This window comes from Bufo gargarizans, chromosome 1, assembly GCF_014858855.1.
Source record: "Bufo gargarizans isolate SCDJY-AF-19 chromosome 1, ASM1485885v1, whole genome shotgun sequence".
Lineage (NCBI taxonomy): Eukaryota > Metazoa > Chordata > Amphibia > Anura > Bufonidae > Bufo > Bufo gargarizans.
Window position 1 is genome coordinate 759681102 of NC_058080.1, and position 8611 is coordinate 759689712.

At 44.2% G+C, this 8611-nt stretch overlaps 1 long non-coding RNA gene across 1 annotated transcript; it reads right to left on the minus strand.

The window, feature by feature from the left end:
• Positions 1-494: 494 nt before the first annotated feature.
• LOC122938320 lies at positions 495-8375 on the minus strand. The gene is made up of 3 exons (XR_006390003.1): positions 8318-8375; positions 7678-7802; positions 495-535 (listed from the first exon to the last, which is right to left on the minus strand). It is a non-coding gene; the product is annotated as an uncharacterized LOC122938320 (long non-coding RNA).
• Positions 8376-8611: the final 236 nt, after the last annotated feature.

Sequence of the window (8611 nt, forward strand, 5' to 3'; positions counted from 1 at the left end):
AAGAGGCTGGTGCTCCTCCATTACATGTCACTGCACACACGTGTATACACTGCACATGACGGCTCTTACCTTGTGATATAAGAGGCTGGTGCTCCTCCATTACATGTCACTGCACACACGTGTATACACTGCACATGACGGCTCTTACCTTGTGATATAAGAGGCTGGTGCTCCTCCATCATGGCCTCCTTGTACAGATCCTTGTGTCCTTCTATATACTCCCACTCCTTCATGGAGAAATAGACAGTGACATCCTGACACCTTATAGGAACCTGACAACACAATGACACCGTCATCACCCAGACCCCTCCAGTGCTGTTACTGGAGAATTTCCCAGCATTCCCAGCAGTGTCACCTCTCCAGTCAGCAGCTCCATCATCTTGTGGGTGAGTTCTAGGATCTTCTGCTCATGTATCAGGGGGTGAGGGGGAGGCTCTGTGATGGGGTGAGGGGTCCTGCTCCGCCCTCCTGACTCCTGGAGATGGATGATGGGAGTCACACAGTCCCCCGATGTCTTCTTCACTATTGTGTACTCCTGTGGATGAAGAGGAAAACAATCCTTACAGAAGATCTGTCAGCAGGCTCAATACTACTACTCCAGGTATACTGGCTGGTAGGGATGACCCTGCTAACTTAAATAATACTTGTCTTGTGAAAAATTTAGTGCAGTATTTCCGCCCCTCTGTGCACTGAAGACCTCGTTTGCATAAATAATAAACGTCTTTGTTCTCATGAACGCGGGAAGTCATTTTAATTAGCAGGATCAACCCAACCAGGCAGTATGACCGATTAATAAGGTAGCCATGAGCTTTCCTCCTATTGTCATCTTCTAGATGTCTATATAGCTGGTCAACTAGTTACATAGCTAACACACAGAGAGAATGCACCAAACAGATATAACACTGACTATGCTGGCAAGACATGAATAAAGGTATTAAAAGCTGAGACTTTAGCCAATATATTCCAGTCATGGATATATCGGAGCCCATCATGCACCACGTCACGGTTCTCAGTATGGCAAGGGGTCCTAACCGCTGCTCTAACTATGGTGTGAACACGGTCTGAAGGTGATATAATTCAACTCGCAGCCAAGCTTCCCACAAATTCTCTTTCTGCCTCTGAGCTAAAACCAGGATTGGAGCCTCCACAGACATAAGGTATAAGGGAAAGATCGGCGCCTGTTCTGTATTTAGAGCCGCACCTGGTTTTGGCTCACAATCACTGACCGAACCCTGACGTGTGAATGAGGCTTTACATATTGTTGGGAACTTTGTTTGGTACCGTTGGATGCACTGGAACCCTCATTTTACAATTCAGTAATGAGAGACTTGTTTATTTTCTACAACTGGCCCGGGTACTGATTCCTGCTCCATTCGCCGGCCACTGCACCTACATATTCGGTCATGCACTCACATCAAACTCACAATAGCAAGGGGACCCCAACTACCATCAAGCAGGACTCCCAACCTCAGGGTGTGACCTGAGGGAACAAAGGGTGAGCCCTCCTATCACTGCCGTGGCCCCAGGGAGCATCAGTGTGAGAACTGCCATTGTGAACAACTGTTGCAGCCAGAATCACTACCACTCCCATCCTCAGAGCTGAGAATGGGAGTGCCTGGCTTGTGGCACATTTATACATATAGGTTAAACATGTCCCGTCATAGACGCCTCTATGCAAGATTATGAAAAAACATTATTTTTTCAAATCTTTCCTCTGTTGTGCTTTTTCATAAGTGTATAAAACATTTATCTAAGTATCCTAGTTATAGTGGATTTGATTATATATAACTATAAGAGGCCATATTGTTATATGTATGTATTTTAAAGATGGCCGAGAGAAGTTCATGGAAAAGTCACCGTTAATAAGATTTCTTCTCATGGATGCACCAGTCTGAACAGAGGCCTTCTTGTCTCCTTATGGATTTATGACAGGAGATAAGGGTGGTCTCTAGATGCAGCTGGTGCTAATTACCTCTACAGTTTGGTGTTTATTAATGAAGCCGAAAATCTGTGATGTCTATATACGCTTATAATCGACATTAGTTTTGTATAAGAAAATCAATAAGACATATGTATAGTTTTATATTGTTACGTATTATTAACCCTTTAGACACCGGAATTTATTTTTTTCATTTTTGCGTTTTCATTTTTCTTCCCTATTTTCCGTGAGCCATAACGTTTTTATATTTCCAGTCAGATAGATATATGAGGGCTTATTTTTTGCAGAACAAGTTGTACTTTCTAATGCCACCATTAATTATGGCATAAAATGTAGTGGGAAGCTAGAATAAAAAAAAAATTTCCAAATAGGGTGGAAATGGAAAAAAAAACGCAATCCCTCCACTGTTTTACGGGTTTTGTTTATGGCAAAACTGACCTATGCCCGTCATTATCTGGGTCAGTAGGATTACAACGATACCCCATATGTATAGGTTTTTTATATGTAAATAGTGTAAAAATACATTTAAACTTTGAGACTTTTTTTTTTTTTTACATGACCATATTCTGACCCCCATAACTTTTTTATACTTATGTCTACTGAGCTTTAGAGGCTCATTTCTTGTGGGACAATTCTTAGTTTTTATTGATACCATTTTGGAGTGTGCATGACTTTTGGATCTCATTTTATTTAATTTTTTTGGGTAAGAGAAGCAATGAAAAAATGGCAAATCGTCCATTTTGACCCTTTTTTTCCGTTACACCATTCGCCGTATTGGATTTTATTGAATTTTTTATATTATAGGCGTTTTCGGTCTCAGTGATACCCAGGATGTTTATATTTATTGTTATTTAGGTGGGGGGGGGGGGGGTTATTATACGGAATGGGGGGTGATTTAAACTTTTATATATTTTTAAATATATTTTGCAACTTTTTTTATAATCATTTTAAGGCTCATAAATGACCTTATAAATGATGTTTTACATTTTTCATTTTGACATATAATGGCAAAAAAAAAAAAAGACAATTTCTTTGCCTTTTGCGCATTTCTTATATTGGCCAAAATAAGAATTGCAGCATTAATGCTCCGAATTTCTTCATAGAGACTCGGAGCATTCAGCGCATGTACTGAAATCCTAAAGTCCTGATTGGACGCACAGGGGCTTCAGTACTAAATTTTTGCGCATTCAGGTGCCGTGATCTCACTTGATCACGGCATCTCAAGCATTTAAATTACCATGATCGGCATTATTGCATTGCTGTTTGAAACAGCAGAGACTTGCACGTGCGAGCGGGCATCATGTTGGCGGATATATAGTTGTTAAAAGTGCTACATCAATATTGTCACTATTCAGTATCAATGCATATTACTGAATAAAATAAAATTATATATATTATATTATTACTGAATAAAATACCTAAATATTTATTTCAGAGGAAACTCTCTGATTGGAATAATCTCATTCTATAGTCAGTACCAGGCTTGATAATTTATATTGCTACCCCATTATCCGTGATTTGTCATAGTTGGGTGCAGAGCAAGGATTCATATCTTATATTAACGTTATTGAGTTTTTATATCTAAAAATTGTGGTCGAGGCGGATTGTATTATATTCTTCTGTCTGAGAGGTACTGTGTATATGCTGGTATTTGTGTGATGCTATCTAGTGGTGAATTTTGGGTACTGCATATCATTGTGTATCTTTGCAGATTATTGAGTTGATTAACCTTTGTATTTTAAATTATCGTATAATAAATAATTTATATTTTTGCACAGATGCCTGTACCTTGTTTTTATGATTGCACAATATAATTAAATAACTGATTAAACTCGTTTTGAGGTGTTATACAGGTCCTTCTAAAAAAATTAGCATATTGTGATAAAGTTCATTATTTTCTGTAATGTACTGATAAACATTAGACTTTCATATATTTTAGATTCATTACACACCAACTGAAGTAGTTCAAGCCTTTTATTGTTTTAATATTGATGATTTTGGCATACAGCTCATGAAAACCCAAAATTCCTATCTCAAAAAATTAGCATATCATGAAAAGGTTCTCTAAACGAGCTATTAACCTAATCATCTGAATCAACTAATTAACTCTAAACACCTGCAAAAGATTCCTGAGGCTTTTAAAAACTCCCAGCCTGGTTCATTACTCCAAACTGCAATCATGGGTAAGACTGCCGACCTGACTGCTGTCCAGAAGGCCATCATTGACACCCACAAGCAAGAGGGTAAGACACAGAAAGACATTTCTGAAGGAATAGGCTGTTCCCAGAGTGCTGTATCAAGGCCCCTCAGTGGGAAGTCTGTGGGAAGGAAAAAGTGTGGCAGAAAACGCTGCACAACGAGAAGAGGTGACCGGACCCTGAGGAAGATTGTGGAGAAGGACCGATTCCAGACCTTGGGGGACCTGCGGAAGCAGTGGACTGAGTCTGGAGTAGAAACATCCAGAGCCCCCGTGTACAGGCGTGTGCAGGAAATGGGCTACAGGTGCCGCATTCCCCAGGTCAAGCCACTTTTGAACCAGAAACAGCGGCAGAAGCGCCTGGCCTGGGCTACAGAGAAGCAGCACTGGACTGTTGCATGTCATTCGGAAATCAAGGTGCCAGAATCTGGAGGAAGACTGGGGAGAGGGAAATGCCAAAATGCCTGAAGTCCAGTGTCAAGTCCCCACAGTCAGTGATGGTCAGGGGTGCCATGTCAGCTGCTGGTGTTGGTCCACTGTGTTTTATCAAGGGCAGGGTCAATGCAGCCGCTATCAGGAGATTTTGGAGCACTTCATGCTTCCATCTGCTGAAAAGCTTTATGGAGATGAAGATTTAATTTTTCAGCACGACCTGGCACCTGCTCACAGTGCCAACACCACTGGTAACTGGTTTACTGACCATGGTATTACTGTGCTCAATTGGCCTGCCAACTCTCCTGACCTGAACCCCATAGAGAATCTGTGGGATATTGGGAAGAGAAAGTTGAGAGACGCAAGACCCAACACTCTGGATGAGCTTAAGGCCGCTATCGGAGCATCCTGGGCCTCCATAACACCTCAGCAGTGCCACAGGCTGATTGCCTCCATGCCACGCCGCTATCGAAGCATCCTGGGCCTCCATAACACCTCCGCAGTGCCACAGGCTGATTGCCTCCATGCCACGCCGCAGTGAAGCCTCCTGGGCCTCCATAACACCTCAGCAGTGCCACAGGCTGATTGCCTCCATGCCACGCCGCATTGATGCAGTCATTTCTGCAAAAGGATTCCCGACCAAGTATTGAGTGCAGAACTGAACATAATTATTTGAAGGTTGACTTTTTTTGTATTAAAAACACTTTTCTTTTATTGGTCGGATGAAATATGCTAATTTTTTTAGATAGGAAATTTGGGTTTTCATGAGCTGTATGCCAAAATCATCAATATTAAAACAATAAAAGGCTTGAACTACTTCAGTTGTGTGTAATGAATCTAAAATATATGAAAGTCTAATGTTTATCAGTACATTACAGAAAATAATGAACTTTATCACAATATGCTAATTTTTTTAGAAGGACCTGTATATGTCCACCTCAAGGATCAACTGCCTTTGAATTTTTTTCTTTGATCCTTTTATATAAAGCCATTTGCTTTATATCCCCGACACCTCATGACTAAGACCCTCCATACCCCTTATCAGTTTAGTTGCTGTTTTAGGTACTTTTCCCAGCTCCAGGGCATCCTTTCTATAAACTGATGCCCAGAACTGAACTGCATGTTCCGGATGAGGCTGCACCAATGAAATGTAGAGAGCTCCTTACTCGCATGTAGTAAGGATGCATGTAGATTTGGATTTGTGAACACACATTTAAAGTTACTATTTAATGTTCCACATTCAGGTTCTGTTTTTTATTGGTGGTTGGTAACATGTGGATCTCCCTGTCCACTGCCTTAATAATCCCCCATAATTGATTGTCCACCCTCCAATATATTCTGACCCCTCTGTCACCGATCTATCACTTCATTTTCTGTCTCACCCCCACATGTCTATGGAATGATCTCCCAGCACAGCAGACCCCCTTCCAATAAGGGGCATATTATACATAGAATACAGTTTGTACCCAAATAAAAAGTGGACCCAGTGCTCTAAGAACCCAAACCCTTCTGCCCTACACCCGGACTTCAGCCATGCATTTAGCTCACTGAGGACCCGCTGTGGTTCCCGTGTTGCATATGGCAAAGGCAGTATTCCAGAGATTACCATCTTTCAGGTCCTTCCCTTAAAGGGGTTCTGCACTTTCAATTAACTGATGATCTATCCTCTGGATAGATCATCAGCTTCTGATCGGCGGGGGTCCGACACCCGGGACCCCCGCCGATCAGCTGTTTGAGAAGGCATCGGCGCTCCAGCAGCGCCGCTGCCTTCTCACTGTTTACCGCCGGGCCGCCCGCCCACTGACGTCACGACTTGTATCAACTAGAGTGGGCGCGGCTAAGCTCTGTTCACTTGAATGGAGCTTAGACGCGCCCACTCTAGTTGATACAAGTCGTGACGTCAGTGGGCGGGCGGCCCGGCGGTAAACAGTGAGAAGGCCGCGGCGCTGCTGGAGCGCCGATGCCTTCTCAAACAGCTGATCGGCGGGGGTCCCGGGTGTCGGACCCCCGCCGATCAGAAGCTGATGATCTATCCAGAGGATAGATCATCAGTTAATTGAAAGTGCAGAACCCCTTTAAGTTTGCAACCTACTTCTTCAAAATTATTCTTAAGGACCCTCTCTCAAATTCCATGTAATCTGGTTTCAACATGAACCAAGACAGTTGAGTCATCACCAGTTCCTCCCAGTAACATATCCGCCTGTTCCACCACTTGCCGAACCCTGGCACGAGGGAGATGTCAAACCATTCAGTTATACTATCCGCCGTCCTGATAATAAAATCCCTTATAAGACCTAACTGTACAGGCCCACCTGTACTTGCACCCCCCTCCCCCATCCTGGATGTTAGAGCAGTATCCTCTAGGGTTGCCATTTCTGGGACCGACACCCTTGTATCATTACCCAACCTGGCAATTTTGCTTAGATGCACAGTAATAGGATCAGCCTCTCTTTCCTTGGATCCCTTTCTACTCCCCCTGTATACATTGACCCAGCTACCTACCTGCTCCTCCTGACCCTTATCTCCAGCTGTCATTTCTACTCCACTGAATGCTTCCTCAATGAGCAGCATGCTCCTCTCCAGATTACCAATTCTCTCATTCTGAACTCTAATGTGAACTTTCAGATGGGCAGCATGCTCCCACCTGTCCCAGCGGTATTCAGACCTCCTGCTCCAGTTCTGTATACCTTTAACATATGACTGTGTGCACCGAAGAAAGTCTCCAGTCCTGCTGGCGATTACCCCAGATACAACAGAGAACAGTAATTGTTCTTAGGATTTTAAATCCTGCTTTTAACAATGTATTTGTAACGCCACTAGCAGCACACAGCAGCCCTTCTCTCCTGGTACAACGTGCCTACTTACCTTCTCATGGGTCCTACAACATGACTATTGGTCACTGGTCACATGAGACATCACTCACCATACTGGGGGCTGATCTTCAGGGTCTCCATCACTTGGAAGGTCTGGAGGCCGTTCATCACTTGGAAGGTCTGGAGGCCGTTAGGACCCTGGACTCTTCCTACCACTTCCTATGATGGATTCTCCTTCCCGATGTCTGACTTGTTACAGAATACAATAAAGAGGAGAGAAATCTAGAAAAGTTTACCTCTCCGCTCAGCAGGGAGATGATCTCCAAGGTGAGGTCTAATATTCTTCTGCTGGTCTCCTTCCTGTCCATCCTTGGTGGCTCATTCAGGAGAAGGCTCGTATTGCTGGTTTTCTTCATCCTCCCTCCAAATAAAAGGAATACAGGTTAATCAGTGAGTCCCATGTCCCCGATAATAAGGCCGAGAAAAAGTACAACTCATCCCGCAAATCTCAGACCCTCATAAAGCTGCACTGACGGGAAAAACCCTGAGCTCCGGGTGTATCTAAGCTCCTGGCAGTGCAGTGTGTATCTAAGCTCCTGGCAGTGCAGTGTGTATCTAAGCTCCTGGCAGTGCAGTGTGTATCTAAGCTCCTGGCAGTGCAGTGTGTATCTAAGCTCCTGGCAGTGCGGTGTGTGGAGGGAGGAGACTCTGAGCTCCATGTGTATCTAAGCTCCTGGAAGTGTTTCCCTCATTCATACGGAGCAGATTCTCTCATCCAGCACAGAATGATGACAACCCCCACTCTCCCCACTACTACTCCCCCCATCATACTAAGCTGAGGAGCAGAGAAGGATTCCTTGTGTGTAATGGAGGAGAATCTCCAGAGGTGACATGTCTGAGCTCTCCACCACACTGTCTCCTCACAGCTCATCTTACCTGCAGGCTGGAGGAATGGCTGATACCAGAGAGAACAAGAGCCCTGACTACCGACCAGGACCTGCCCAGTATCTGCTGCATGCCAGAGCTGAAGGACCTGGGGTGACGTCACCATCATGTGATCAGTGCAGGGGGCGGAGCTCAGCAGTAGAGAGGAGGAGAGGTGGGGAAGGACCTGGGTGACGTCACTGTCATGTGATCAGTGCAGGGGGCGGGGCTCAGCAGTGGAGAGGTGGGGGAAGGACCTGAGGTGACGTCACCATCATGTGATCAGTGCAGGGGGCGGAGCTCAGC